The sequence below is a fragment of the Perna viridis genome, chromosome 1 (assembly GCF_037379345.1).
Source record: "Perna viridis isolate PV_CMFRI_1.1 ecotype Kerala chromosome 1, ASM3737934v1, whole genome shotgun sequence".
In the NCBI taxonomy this organism is placed as follows: domain Eukaryota; kingdom Metazoa; phylum Mollusca; class Bivalvia; order Mytilida; family Mytilidae; genus Perna; species Perna viridis.
The window spans coordinates 49599120-49613746 of NC_142445.1; the positions used below are offsets into that span (position 1 = coordinate 49599120).

At 32.3% G+C, this 14627-nt stretch overlaps 1 pseudogene across 1 annotated transcript in view; it reads right to left on the bottom strand.

Moving 5' to 3' along the window:
- The window catches only part of LOC148629166 (uncharacterized), a 35876-nt pseudogene extending 21249 nt beyond the window's left edge, over positions 1-14627 (bottom strand). The window contains exons 1-4 of the transcript XR_015915233.1: positions 14437-14627; positions 9261-10187; positions 2773-2817; positions 209-274 (exon numbers count right to left, since the gene is read on the bottom strand). The product of XR_015915233.1 is annotated as an uncharacterized LOC148629166 (transcript). The remainder of the gene's footprint in view (positions 1-208; positions 275-2772; positions 2818-9260; positions 10188-14436) is intronic.

Below are 14627 nucleotides of genomic sequence, written 5' to 3' on the forward strand. Positions count from 1 at the left end.
TTGAAAAACGCAACTAAAAATATATTATTAACAGATGTAATGACAACGAAGTTTTGATAAAGAAAGTGCATTTAATATTGATACAACTATCTAGCTTACTTGAAGCAAAACTCATCAGCATTTCTATACATAATATTTCTAACCCAATATTAAATGTCGATATTTCTTTTGATCATAACTAATTTATGAAAATATGATACATTCTTACCTCCAATTTTACTTTAGGTTCTTTTTCTTCTGAGAAATTGTTAAATACAAGCTTATGTGGGATAGACTGCCGGTAAATTATAAGAGAAAACCTTATATCAAATATACAGTCTGAAACTAAAGCTAAATCTTATTACTGGTAATTTGTGGCATTTTTCCTTTAATATACACAAATGCTTGTCACAGTGTACTGGCTCTGATACAAATAGTAACAAGTCAGATTAAACCCATGTATGCGAGAAAAAATCGTAACGTCACAGTGGATTTGAATGACGTTGCCTCATCCCGACAAAATAGGTTCTTTGAAAGATTTCTTTTTTAAGGTCAAAATTTTGTTTTAATTTTTGTATTTTTTAACACAATTAAAAAAAAAAAAAAAAAACGAAAACAAAATGTTACCTTTTAATTACCGATAAACACGGGCTTGATCTGAGATACGCGTGTTGAGGCCAGTGTCAAATACCTATTGCCTAATATTATATATATATAAGGGTCTGAAAAATTCCCAACGATGTTAGAACTGTCAAATTTGCTGTGACATCTATGGCAACACCGCATGCACTAAGTCCAGCGTCCTAGACCATCGGCCAGCTAGGCTATAAAATATAGCATTCGCTGGCCGGGTCATTCCTCCTCGTAGGATTAATCTAGGGCTGTAACTTAGTACACGATGTATGGTAGTACGGGACAGTTCATTCAGATGTTATTATGTAGGATAGAGGATCCAATTAATGATGCACGTCACAACAAATCAATATTATACAACGTCTCAGAATGTGACGACTCTATTCACTACACTGCTCCATCGGATCAAATTGATACAGGGAAGATAACGAGTTCGAGTCCCGCCGAGGGAACGACAAAAATTTGCATCGCAAATTTGACAGTTGTAACATCGTTGGGAATTTTTCAGACCCTTCTATAAGTTTACGTTATCTTCCCTGTATCAATTTGATCCAACGCTCAACAAAAACCGATGCCATTGACATTTTTTGTTCCCAAAATAACTTCGTGTGTATAACAACAATTGTAAAAAAAAATACCTCCAAACTCATGAATAAACTATACGACAGACGCAATGACTTCTCGTTTCCTATCGACAACCTTGATTTCATCTGTGGTAACATCCATCATTTAGTTTTCATAGCACAAGTCATACGTGATACCAGAACTTGCCTAAATCGTGCGGACTTTTTGTAAAATGCTCAATGTCTTATAATTAGGCTCATGGAACCGAGTTGTGTTGCTTCAAGTCATCACGACAGAAGTTTTATGGTCGTCATCATAAACTGTTAGATCATTAAGGTGTATCATCTGGACCATGAGAATCGGTTTGATCACTGTGTCATAGTTTTTCTCTTTCGTCTACCTCGGATGTGACATTTCATAAAAAAATCTGCGGGTGTTTCTAGAAAAGCAAAGTACACTTGCCCTACCATTGCAACTAGTCCAAGTTTCAAGTTTTTAGTGAAGTAAGAAATGTTCATTAACTTTTTTGTCAGTGTCCATGTTATATGCTTGTCTCATGGTATTACTTGTATGTGTCAAATTGTTTGTGTCTATCGTTATCCGTGTTATCCCTGAATTATGTTCTTTATGATTACCATTCGAAGTTTGGTTCCTTCATTGTCTTTTCATTGCTATGTTTCCATTTTCGATTCAATATCTATGAATGCAATACAAACCTTTCGAAGAGAAATTGCTCAATAAAGATAAAGTATTAGTATAAGTACATTTCTCATTTCCTTTACTAGTACTTCTAGGACATATCTTAAGTAGCACTCTAGCTAAGAATCATGCAAAATGCAATTGGTAAAAAGTCTACATATTTTTATTTTTGATATTTCGTTTGAACTGCCATAGTAAACAGAAATTAACATTAATTTTTCATGGAGTCCGAGTTGCTCATTTGCTTTTGTTACTTTGTATGTATGATTTTACTTACTTTATGTTCTTTGTTATGTATGTCTGTTTTCCATGTCTGGTCTTTCATATAACCCGTGTCGTTAGGAGATAACAATTATATACAATACACTGTATATTTCAAAAGTAAGGGAGATAACTCTGTAAATGACACTCAAATACAATATAATCTATTGGATTTTCACTGTTGATTATCCCCTAAGAGCAGGCAGATTTGAATGAATAATTACACATGTCATAGTATAGATCCCCATAAAAACAGCTTAATTACAAAAATAAAAATATGCAGCCTTTTTTGTGGAATATCACATTTTTCGGATTTTGCATGATTCTTACAATGACAATTACTTAATTCTTCAATCAACAACATTCTACACAATCTTAATAATACAAAACATAAAATCAAAACTTACATATAATTTTAACTTTAAACTTGTAATGGAAGCAATAGCCAACTATTTAAGAACATTTTCATGATATAGAAAAAGGATATCAACAGCCCTTTTGATTTGATAAAAGAAGTAAAAATTTAGATTTATATTACAAAATATGAAGCAACGCTCTTAAAAGTCATTGGGATATACAACTTTTCAATCTTCAAAGATTCTTACGTTCTACGTAACTCTTTAGTTTGTACATTACCTGGTCAAGAATTGAACCAGATGCACTTTCATCAGATGATGCTCCCTGAAAAGCTAGAAAACAAAGAAGTCATTGAAATGATCAAAATGATAATTATAAAGAAGGGGGACGTTCAAGCAAAGCGATGTGATAAACTATCACTGGTTTCTTGTAACCATTACAGTTAAAAAAAAAGAATAGTACTATCTACATGTATTAACTTCGAAGACCAAGGGCCATAAAAAAAATAATAACGAACCTGAACAAAATTCTTACTTGATCTGTAACATGTCAAGGTAAACCTATGTACCAAATAATATGAGACAGTTGAAACCTTAGCCGCTCCCAAGGAAAAAATAAATTATGTCTATGGGCCGAAATGCCCGGCATTCGTAAGTTTGATCATAGTCCGAAATGTATTGGGCGAATTGTCCGGCATTGATAACCTGATTACATCATTTTGGTGCCATGCTTTGATAATCTGTTTCTTGAAAAACTATGATTCAATTAATATTTTAATTATCGAAGAACGCGAAAACCGAATCTGATGTGTTTTTTAAACGCATTTGTTAAGTAAACGAAAATGGGACTGCCATGATGTTTTAAGTTCCCGATTTTACATGCAACCGGATATTGATGGTTTTAAATTAAAAAGTTGAAATGAAAGAAGAGTAACTAAGGTATCCAAGATTCTGGCGGAAAGCAAAATAATGTAATCCAGGGACAAAAACCAGGGATGGAAAACAGTGTTGCTGCTGAAAAAAGTTTATTTCTTGAACATGTTTACAACATACCAAAATTTGCAATTTTTTATGATGGTTATTTTTGTATATCGATGAATATATGAGTAAATTCACAAAACAAGAAAGGAAGCAATCAACAACAGGAAAAGCCTTGATTTCAGAAAAGTTTAGTTTACAAAAGATGCAAAAGTTTAAATTTTGAAGTTTGAAGTTTATAAGCGTCATGGTTTTGGCTCTTGATGTCAAATACCAAAATAACATCGTCTTTATCCCCAAATGTCATTTCAGTGATTGTGTCTGATAGCAGAACTGGGAAATAGAACTGCTGAAGACAATATCAAATATACAGCTACTTCGCTCCCAGAGGAGAAAATCCTAACTAATCACACATCGTCTTTATCCTCCTTAACTTTATATGGACCAATACAAAGAGTGTTAATTTGCTGTGTCCACGAAATGTTATTCTTAACTTTGTAACTGCGTATTCCAACATTAAAATGCTGTGTAGATGGTTCATAAACAGACCAATTGCTTCGCCATGAATGAAATGAATGCTAGTGAACAGAATTTTTCAAATTTAAATACCTTATGGAGAATCTAGATCTCTTCCTTAAGATCGATTTTTTTTCAAAGAAAACTTCCACAGATAAAGAAAGTCAGAGAAGTTTAATTCAACATTGTTTATCATTTTACAGAGGACTGTTCACCCAGGTATCAGTCCCATGTAATATTCTCTTAAATTTTGTTGCTATTTGAGAGACATTTCAATTATCCAGTTTGGTAGGTTTGTGTTTCAAGATTTTTGAAGAGTTATTAGTCTCCCGGCAAAACACCAATTGTTCAGCACTTATTGTCGATCTTTCCGCAACTTGCTTCAGCATAGGAAACGCAAGTAGCCCCAGTCTTTTGATTTTACCTACTGCGGTGTAGATTATGTTGTATCTCCTAATTAACTTTAAAGATTGTTTTGTGTTTTAAGATTCATCTAAGTGACAAAAGGAAAATGTTTCGTTTAAACTCTGCAAGAAGTGAGACTACTTATATTTTCCCATTGTCAACTTTCATTTCTTACAAATATTTAGTAACATTTCAGCTAGTCTAGCGTATGTAGTTATTCTTCCAATGCATATTATTTGCCAGAAAATTCAGACATTGCATCGATTTAATGGTTCAGTGGCTAACACAGACCTGTTACAAATTGCATTGCAAGTACTATAAAGTAAGCATTTTCTTTTTCTTTGTATTTTTGTTTGTTTGTTTGTTTTGTTTTGTTTTGTTTTGCTTTTGTTTTTGTTTGCTTTTGGAATGTTCAACAACTATGCAAAATCATTTAGAACCTTACATCTTTCAAAATATATGGGTTGAAATTTTTTTAAATTTTTGCTCAACGCAGTAATGATGATATGATTTTTTAAATATATATATGTTGTAAGTTGAAGAAAATTAAGAATGATCATTCAAATATGACAACGAAATTTCAGGCACACATTAATATTTAAACCTTTTAAAAGAGGCTCTTAACAGGAAAAAACGTTGGAAACATATTCCAAAGTGTCTGAAGACTTGTAGTCCAGTATTTTTGTCTATTACCCTCTCGTGAATAGCAAAACTGCATCTGGTAAATATAAGATACAAATGTACCAGTTCAATCAGTCAGTTTTGAGGTAACGAATATACGCAACGTCAATTCCAACAACTGATATAATGGCAATAAATAAACGTATATTTTTTGTATTGTCAAGTTAAAAAGGGAACTGGAAAATGAAGTGTCCTAATGAGTATGTATGCCATTGTTGTTAAATTTCCATACACTATCTTGATGTTTTGGTTATTTGTTTGTTTGTTTTTGTTTTGTTTTTGTTTTTGTAAATTCCTCCTTGTAAATGCTTACAGTAATAGTGGTATTAAATAACTACCATCAAGAAAACTTGGAAGAAATTAAACAATAGTGATGAAAAAAGACGAAAAACAAACATGCAAACTGATTGTCAGGGTTCGATTAAAGATGGAATGACAATGGCACATTCACTATGATAAGATAAATAGCACATAACTTATAGGATGATAGAGAGTTTGTTTTCTCCTAAAAATACATTGACATCCTCGGCTACGCCTCGCGGTAACAAACTATTCTATCACCCTCTTGTTTTTTTATTTCATTTATATACTATCGCGTATCATATTTGCTTGAATAAAGTCAAAGTATCTTTGCTTGTACAATCACAAGCGTCATGTTCTTACCCATTCAGGAGTGAAAATGTTTAACAATCAAAATATCCTCATCATGACCACCCAACGAGAATCCCTTCAAATATTTACTTTCTTATGGATAAACATTGTGAATAAAATGGGAATTTCGGTCATTGTGTATAGCATTACCTAGTCGTTGAATGATGAATTTTCAGCATAAGTATTACTGAACATATTGCCAATCTGAAAAATAATTTTTTACGGCAACGCTGACCACCGTACCAGTCAATATTTGAATTATTTGACGCTATAGAAAAATGATTTGTCAACTATGCCACATGTGTTCAGTGTGATACAAGATCTATTTAACCGCTTGACGACATGATGGAGAACAAAATCCTTATAACGTTAATAAACCCGAATTTAAGATAATATATTAGAAGCACAAAAATCCTGATTTCAGTCTGACATTAAGTAACATTCGGTGGAACTTTCAGTGGAAAGTTATTGATTTAGAAGAGTAAGCTAGTTCTATAAACATATTGAACAAATCGGCCCACGGGCTCACTGTCGTCATCGATAAAAATATCAAGAATAAAGTTAAATAAAGTATCAAGGTAGAAAACATCAGAATACACTGAGTACGAACCATAAATACACCGACAGTTTGAAATGAAAAGATGACATGAGAAATGCCTGCCTTCTTAATAGATTATACAACTATCTTATAAATTGTATATATAGAGTGGTATTAGAAAACATCAAAACAGAACAAAAACAAAACAGGGAATAAATAAGTGAAAAGGCGATAAGAAAATTATTTTAAACATCTGTTGATTTTGATAGGTATCACTATGTAAATACAGAAGTATCCAAGTCCTCTCCGCATTACAACATTCTATCATATTACTAGTGCTTTACATTTTGTGCTACATCTTGGTTTCCTAATTTTCCTTTTTTATTTATGATCTTTTTTTTGGTTCGCTTCATTGAGTATGTACATAGTATTTGTTTTCATATTCAGACCATGTACTTGGAATTTGTGCTTAACGACGTATTTGAAATGTCTAGTTTCATGCCAAAAAGTACTTTTAAATATAATACCGTGTTTAATTTCTATGTAAAGACCCGATGAGCAAATCAATATGCTATCCTTAACGATGTACCAACATATCTCTAACGAATGAGTATATTCAACGGTTAAGTTAACTTATTTGGTGAGTATCGAGCTTTCCGTGCTTAGTGTATAATAATGGAACGGTGTGTATAAACACACCTCTGCTTAAAGTAACACTTCAGGAACACTAGTAAAATAGATTCACAGAAAACACAGAGATAGAGAAGGCTTACATCAAGTCAGTTTATATATTCTATATCCATCCACAAGTCAACAAAGAAAGGTAAGCAAGAAATTTATATGGAGAGTAAAAAGAAGTGGAGAATGCTGTAAGCATGATATGAGAATTCATGTTAAATATGGAGAGGAAGCAAAAACTGTTAGAAGCAGAAGGGATTTTAGACTGTATAATAAGACAAATTTCGGCAAAAATACCGACGCGTCAATAATACTACAATTATAATACATCAAAATACATGGCTGTAAAAAAAGCAGAAAATAAAAACGATTTATACACACAATGACGTGAACAGAACAGTGAAAACGAGATATCACACAAAAAATAAATATAGGTAATGTTTATCACCAGATTACTGGTGCCATTTTACATAATTTAACAATGTAAATAATGCAATAAATATTGAAATGCTGAGCACTTATCCGAAAAAAAAAACCAAATTAAATGTAAATGATAAAATATTCCCGTAAACATAGAATAAATCAAACGAAAACGCCTGAACCGTTAATCTTGAACTTAATTTCACAAAGTTTTAAATCATGCAAATTTCAACTTAACCAGAGACAAGAATAACTTAAAGATTTCAAAGGAAATGAAATGTACCTCTGCCTAATTTTAACACCCTCTTATGATGGTAGAGTAGGGAAATAGGGAAAATACCGTAGTGAGTCATTTAAACTAGATCTTGTAACATAATCTTTTGTAGATCATCGATTAATCAATTTCATCTTCTTAAAAAATATATGGAAAGAAAGCCTATGTATGAGAACTGGAGTAAATAAATTTTATAAATAGTTGATAGTTTCAACTGTAGTAATTGGAGCGGTAGAACATTGCTATCAATTTCCGATAAAGTTCTATATTTCATCGTAAATACACCAATTACTAAGAGATAAACAAGCAGGGTCCAGTCAAGAAAGATCAAGGAAAAAAAAATCACCTTACGAATCATCATAGATCAAACAATTGAAAGGCATCACTACATCTCACATTTATTGACTTTGGTCGTCATCATGAACTCGTGGATCGTTATGGTGTATCCATCAGCACCATGAAAACTGATTTATTCAACGGGTCATAGTTTTCCTTTCATCGTTTGTCTACCCCGGACTTGACTTCTTTATGAGCAACTCGGCAGGTGTTTCTAGAAAAGCAGAGGACGGTTACCCTACCGGTACACCTGGTCCATGCTCCCAGTTTTTAGTGGAGTCCGAGTTGCTTATTTACTTTTGTTACTTTGTATGTATGATTTTAGTTACTTTATGTTCTTTGTTGTGTATGTCTGTTTTCCATGTCTGGTCTTTGTCCCTGGATTACATTCTTTTGATTACCGCTAGAGCCTTGGTTCCTTTGATTACTCTTTCAAAGTGTTGTGGAACATCGTCAGGTACTATGGTATTCTTGGAAAAAAATCATCAACAGCTTAGCTTTTCAGTTGATCCACCTTTTAAGTCATTCATGAGGGGAGTCTACCAGGACCTTTTCATGTGTCCGTTAGTGTCAGACAAGGATGCCTACTCAACCCTGTTCTCGTTCTTATGGGTAATAAATGGTGATGATGAAAGAACACCGTTTTGCATAAGAGGTACACTACTGTCATGTCTTGTTTTTTCGAATTTTCTTCATTTCAATCATTACTCACAAAAACAAGCAATTAAACTGCAAAAAGTTCTACTTCAAGATCAAATCTATGAGTTATATGTTGTTTTCAGATCCGGTGTTAAAATTAACTAAAAATCAAAGAAAAATGACGCAACAAAATCCACCACAAGAACTCATGGAGTAAAGCCAAACAATTACCGGTCGTCGAAACAATAACAACATGAAAATGAAAATGGATTGGCCACACAATGATGAAAAGAAACATACTTTGTTATGTTAAATCTACAAATTGATTTGAATCAAAATCTTAAATAAAAGATACGCAATGTGATATGTTATGTAATAAAGATTATGTGAAGATAACATGACGTCCCATTAGGTTGTAGATAAGTAATGAATAAGATACGGGTACCCCTTGGGTAATGGAAGGCAGGTAGGAAGGAAGTTCGAACCAAAGGACAGACACCCTATTACTATATACTCACTTTGCAAGTAGGAATATTATCGCATTCTTAAGCATAGCGATAATAAAACAAAATGGCGTTTTGCATAAGACAAAATGTCGTTGAAGAGATGATGTTAGTTATGAAAATCAATTAAATAACGTAAATATAGCTACCTTTGTGTCTGGGTGGTATTCTGTGCTTTGTGGTCTATCTTTGCTGAGACAAGGAAATAATTCTTTACGGCGAACAAAGACAAGACACGCAACTATAATGATAACAGGAGCGCCAACACTCAATTCAACATACCAATTTGTTTTGGAAGTAACCTCCTCTTTACACATGCAATTACCCATATCATTATTGTTTCCAGAACAAGCAAATTCGCAAGACAAGCAAGTGTTATTACTACTCTCTCCGTAATAACCATGTGGACATTTACGTACACAAATGAGATGTATTTTGGCATTTTTTGATACAAAAGAATCATGTATCATGTCTGATTTTACTTCTAGCATTTCTTCTGTGAGGATTGTACTGGATGAACTTGTAGCTGAAGGTTGAATTGTAAACAAAGATTTACCATCGTTTCTAGTTGGTGTAGTCGATGTTGACGACCATTTGTCTTCTTGTATTTGCACGAAAGATCTTTTTATTTTATGATTATTTGAATAACTAGCGGTCGAGGGTTGAATTAAAGCAGAACTGGATTCATACGCTGTTGAGTGATCTTTACCAACGGTACTTTTCAAAGAAATTATTTGTGACCTCAAAATATCTTTCAAATATAGAGATGATGTAGTTGAAGCTTTTGTTGGTTCAGATATTGATGAAATGATTTCGAAATTATCAGTATCTAGCTTTGAAGATTGATATGTCTTGGTTGAAGATTGGTACAATGATGATGTGAGCACCTCCGTTGTAATACGTGTTTCAAGATCAAAAGACGTGTAATCAGTTGAGTTTATAGTCCAGGAATTTCGTTCTATAAAGCAATCTGGTATATTTTGCTCTTGCAATGATGGCGAATAAGTAAAATATCCATTTGGACATGTCTGGTCACATATTGATCCTTCACATGCAATCTTACACATATTATTGGACTGAAATGTAAGTAATTAACGTAATTATTTTTTTTTATAATAGCATGTTTCCTTTAAACAAAGAACAAAGTTTTGTTTAATATTAATATTTTGTAATCTAATGACAATAATTAATTGTACAGTCAAACCTCAGTAGCTTTCACTCTAAGGGACCATTGAAATGTGTTCGAGTTATCGGAAGTTCGTATATTTCCGGATTTTTTTCGTTGCCGGTCCTAGTTCGAATTTATCGTTAGATATTGCTTATTTCCTACGAAGTTTAGTTACTTCCTGGATATCTTTCATTCGCTTTCGGAAAATAATGCTGATTTGTGGATACTAGAAATGCTGTATTTACTTTAAAAAAAAACAAAAACTTGCAGAGTTCGAGTTCCTTATACGCTGTTTCCATGTACTTTTCATTGATGCTTCCATTATGCCATCTTCGAAATATTCTCCAACTTAAGCCTCAATCTTATGATACATGTACTATGTTAGATTAAAACTACCTAATTAGTGATGACTTAAATACCACCTGTTATTCACTAAAATGACACTTTGATTAATGATAGGGTTTCAGTTTTTCACACCTTTTATGACTAAAGATGACAAAATGGCTAACGAGTCCGAGGTATGAGAGTTATTCTCACCGAACAGACCGACTATATATCGATTATATATGAGAAAAGTTTGGTACTTTGAACTGTGTTTGAGAAATCCCGGGTGTTCGAGTCATCCGAGTTCGAGCGAGTGAAGTTCGACTGTATGTCAAAATTAAATCAATTGTTTTACTAAAATGTATTTCTTAACACAATATTTGTTCCTTATTGCGACGGGTTTATGTTTGCCCAAAATAGTTTCGCCCAAACTGTATAATTTGAAAAGTTTTTAACTTAATTTTTTAAGAACTAGAATAAATGATATATATCTTTCCAATAAATATTGATTTCTTTTATGAAAGCAGTAGCGTTGGGAAACATAGACCATAGTTGTAGTCACTCTCTGTTTAAAGTACAAATTTTTTTTTATCAAAATAGTGTCTTGAAATAGTTTATATATTTCACATGTCAATTCTTCATTATCATTGTTCAAACTAAATTTCGAACACATACCAAATTTTGTAGCTGCAATTTTATGAAACTTTTTATGACATTAATCCAAAATCTGTCTCTATGCTCTAGCATATTTTAACAACTGAGTAAAATATGAACCACGCGCAAATAAAGCTGGTATATTACTGCAGATGAAAGAGAATTTTTTTTTAAATCGTCTTGTTTGTGATATACTTTGTACTATGATGGATACTGTTTTCGAATTCAAAGTTAAGTCTAACTACAAATTTGTTAGCAATGAACACTAGTTGATGACATGACCCTCAATATTGATAAATGACAAAATCCATGCTTTTTCTTGTGAAAACACCAAATTGATTTGATTCACAAACTAAAACAGAAGCTGCCCAATTGGGATATATAATCAAGATTCAAGTTTCATCAAATTCCATTCAGTGATGTAAGAGGGGTAACGGATAAGAGATGAATCTCCTTCTGCCAAACGGAAGGAAGGATAGCAATATCACTTTATATCCCCTTTTTGTATCCATCTGCACCATGAAAACTGATTTGTTCAAAGTGTCATAGTTTTCCTTTCCTCTTTCGTCTACCCCAGACTTGACTTTTATTGAGCAACTCGGTGGGTGTTTCTAGAAAAGCAGAGGACGCTTACCCTACCGGTACACCTGGTCCATGCTCCCAGTCAGTTTTTAGTGGAGTCCGATTTGCTCATTTGCTTTTGTTACTTTGTATGTATTATTTTAGTTACTTTATGTTCTTTGTTGTGTATGTCTGTTTTCCATGTCTGGTCTTTGTCCCTGGATAACATTCTTTTGATTACCGCTAGAGCCTTGGTTCTATTGATTTCTCTTTGCAACTTTTGTTTGTTTGTTATTTAGTTATTACGTAAAACATTTGTAAGAATTCCCATTTTTCATTTAAATGCTTTGTAGGTAATTTCTTTATGTCAGATGTTCATTTTGTCGTGGGATAAGTTAGTATATGATATTCAAAGCCAAAAGTTTTAACTGCATATAAGCGAATGGGCGAAGTTTAATGTCATCTAAAAACTCTTAAGAGTTCTGCAGTACAGAAGAATTTCTGAGAATCCAATTGATAAATACCACTATGCAAGAGTGTTTCACAGATGTTGTTTCTTTGTTTGTTTGGTTTTTTTGTTTGGTTTTTGTTTTTTTCTGTTGTCCTTCCTTAACTACGTAAAAAATTTTGGTAAGCTGTACAGAAAACCCTCTTGTTGAGCAATTTTAAGATGTTTGCATGTATTTGTATGTAGTTTTTAATATTCCAGTAAGCGAAGTCCCCGTTCTTCTCACTTGAAGAAATTTTCAAAACAAAGAAAATTCAACGAGGCCATGAAGGCCTTGTGGTTAGCTAGAAGTTCATCCTAATTGAACGTACTGGACTACTGCGTTTGTATATGGTTTCACAAATTTTTGTTCGATTCATTATCAAAAGGTTCGACATGTTAGGAATAATACAAATGTCAAAGTGTCTATAAACAACAAATTAAAGACTATCAGAAATAGCCAGTTAACATTTGTTTAGCTGCAGACATAATAAACTATGTATTTTTCCTATTTTCAAAGTATTTCCGGAAATACTGCAAAAGAGGGGCATTTTAAATAAAAGTAGTTAAATTGTCCATTGAAATAAAAATTTGACCTCTTAAAATCCGTAGTAGTGATATACAAAAACAGATTATAGTACTTTAAAAGTTGATAATTTCACTACCGAATGCATCTTTAAACTTAGATTCAATGTTTTTATCAAATATGGGAAACATACATGGGTCTTAATATATTATGTGGTAATGCTAATTATATTCGATGGTCATATGTCAATGGTCAATTAGCGATTTCAAAACGGAATGTTTAATCACCCTTTCGATGCCTTTTGTTTTGTTTTGTTTTGCATTGTTTGTTGTGACAAAAAAAGTAGTAAAATAATGTCAGAAAATAGTATAATTCGTAAAATTAGTAAATAATTGAAAGTTGTTGAATGATAGAAAAATATCTGATTTCTGTCAACATCTTCTGTAGCTACACCACCAATAGTATAAACACATTCCTATATGATACTTTACCAAGTGTCATCTGCCTTCCTTTCAAAACAAATTTATATATTTGATTTTACCTTCAAATGTCTTTTGTATACGGGGAAAATGTTTTATACTTAATCATAAAAGAAAAAATTAAACCAACTTGTGCAATGAAATCCTTTTTAATGTTTACAACGAATTTGAAAAAAAAGTTGTTTAAATCAGTATTAATACACAGATAAATAATACCAAAAATTCTACTTAGGAATTTTTTTACGTATATTTAACGTTCAAGTTTGTTCTTGTCGTCTCTCTTAGTGTATTTTGTTACACTGTGTATATAAACCGTAACTTTTGGACAACAGATTAACAAAATATTAATTCCATTTGTTTATTACTTCTCGAATCAAAGGATTTTATATGATAGCTTCATAAATCTTATCCAATAATGTGGCCAATTAAGTCATTGTTCATTTTGATACCACAACTATATAATGTAATAAACAAAAAGATCTTTCTGATAAATACTTAACTTTGTTATAGAGTTCAATAGTTCATCGCTATCTTGAAACAATACATTCAATTTAGCTATCTTTCGTATTGTATCGTTAGGTTAATAAGTTTACGTGTTTAGCCTCTACGACAGTGTTTAGGTTAAAAAGATGTTGTTTATATAACAGAAGTAATTACGAAAACTGTCCTCCAAAAAAAACAAATGATGATAGAGGGAATCTGTTATTATATTCTTTTGTAAGTACACTCGCTTTTGCTCCATATCGGAAATATTTTTAGTTATATGTCAAGTTGCCCTCAATTTTCAAAAAAAAAATTGTCAATTTTCAAGAAAATCGTTTTGTTTTTTTTTTTGCGTCACTACGTGTTTGACCGTAACTAACCATATCTGACATAATTTAAACTAAAAAAAACAGTAAAAACTAGTCTAACAACCGCTACCATAAGTCCCATTGTCTTTATTCCGCCCATTAGAAAAGAGGTGTTGTTTCAATTGAAAGAGTCTTTCACCACATTCAATAACTCTTTGAAAATAGCTAACTTAACAGTAGTATATTACGTTTACTATAATGCATCTGAAGACATTTCAAGAACTTAGAACCATTACAACAATCAAGGTAAAAAAAAAAACTGACAAAATGCTTACCTGTGTCTCCGTAAAAAACAGAAGATGGACGAGTAAATAGTATGCAAACATGTCAGAAAAACGCGAGTGTCCGGTTTATTCCTAAGTCAGGTATACCACGTTTAAAATACTTTTATTCTATACAGGTACGTATATGTATTTCCTAAATTACACACGTGTAATTAAGATAGATTAAATATACAGATAATAAT